This window comes from Plectropomus leopardus, unplaced genomic scaffold, assembly GCF_008729295.1.
Source record: "Plectropomus leopardus isolate mb unplaced genomic scaffold, YSFRI_Pleo_2.0 unplaced_scaffold18227, whole genome shotgun sequence".
NCBI classification, from domain to species: Eukaryota; Metazoa; Chordata; class Actinopteri; order Perciformes; family Serranidae; genus Plectropomus; species Plectropomus leopardus.
The window spans coordinates 1-1,495 of record NW_024619639.1 but is presented as its reverse complement, the minus strand read 5'-3'; the positions used below and the strand labels follow the sequence as shown (position 1 = coordinate 1,495).

The following is a 1,495-nucleotide window of genomic DNA, read 5'->3' as shown; positions in this document are numbered from 1 at the left end:
CAAAGATTAAGGTTATTTACATATAAAAACATTTGAATTAGTTTGTTATCTGGAGAACGAATGGGAGATGACAAAACAAACTCTTTATCTTTATTTAAAGTATAGATTTGTAAAATGTATTTTGCAGTGTATAATTCATTTATTATTTTGTAACTGAACTTATTTTATGGACCTACTTTTTCTTTTTTTTCTGATATCTGTAAAACTGGATGATGACAGAAACCTTGAACTGCGAAGGTGTCTTGTAGTCCCATGTGGGACTGGCCAGAAAGGACATGACACAGAAATTAAAACTAAAAAGATTTAAAAGATGTCACTGATTCTGCAGTCCTCTGATCCTCACCTTGACCTCGGCCTCAGAGTAGTTCTGGACCAGGTTTTTGAGCTGTCGTCGGAGCATAGAGGACGTCATGGTGTCTGGGAGGGAGGTGGGGAATCAAACCACCGGGATCTGATTCAAAAGAAAACTTTTGAACAAGGCTGCATGTTTACAGAGAAAAATGATCTATTTACACGCATGCATACACATAATGAAACATCACAAAAATCTGACATACCTATTATAAAGTCTGTGCTGTGAGAGATTTTTGTTTATGCTGTCTGAGTTCTGGCTCAGTGAGCGTACATCCTGCTGCTCTCTCCTCCTCCTGACTGCATTGACTTGTCTCAGGATGTCAGAAACCAGATCCCGCAGCTGCAGGGAGGAACCAGTCAACATTAAAAAGAGCTGAGGCATTGGTTCAGACTGGGTGACAATGGCAAGCAGACACATATGCACCGCAAACACAGACTAGAGGTGTGCCTGCACCTGCTGCATGTGTCAGTTTGTCATCACCACTGCGACAAACACAGATCCTCTGCTAGGTTAGCTTTGCTGCTAAGCTACAAGCTAGTTAGCTGCCAGCATCCTGGGGCTGATGTGAGCAAACAGCAGCTAAATCCTCATTTACAGCACAGCTGGGTGATCACTGTGAGCACTATCAGCTGTAAGGAAACGTGCTTCGCAGTGAAGTGTCTGTGAGGATTCACAGTTCGTGTTTTCAGGACCTCGGAGAGCGACTGAAGACGGCCAGCAGCAGCCGTCAATATGGCTAACGGCCGGACGCTGCTGCCAAGCTGCTGAGATCAGCGTCAACACGAGACTTTAGCGAGCAAATTAAGGGTTAAATGCCGAGAAACACCCGCTGATATTAGTTTATAATTACAACAACTGGCCAAACGTCATTTTCTGTATTAAATGTGCGTATCAGAAGCAAAAATAAAAAGACTAACCCTGAGTGGATCTTCAGGAATCTTCGAGGAGACGACACGACGGCGGTTTCCGCTTCCGCAGTTTTCAGCACCTGCAAGTCCACGCCCCCTCACGATTTATATTTATTTTTATTTTTTTTTATTTTTTAGCTTAATACATATTTCTGTCAACCAGTTATAACTCTTTTGTCGTGAAATTGAAAAATAAATTACCAGAAGAAACCTTTCCATATAACATACAATA

General features: G+C 41.9%; 1 long non-coding RNA gene across 1 annotated transcript; it reads right to left on the bottom strand.

Annotated features, from left to right (window-relative positions):
- Positions 1–359: 359 nt before the first annotated feature.
- On the bottom strand, positions 360–1,322 carry LOC121965019. The gene is made up of 3 exons (XR_006107442.1): positions 1,273–1,322; positions 558–694; positions 360–451 (listed from the first exon to the last, which is right to left on the bottom strand). It is a non-coding gene; the product is annotated as an uncharacterized LOC121965019 (long non-coding RNA).
- Positions 1,323–1,495: the final 173 nt, after the last annotated feature.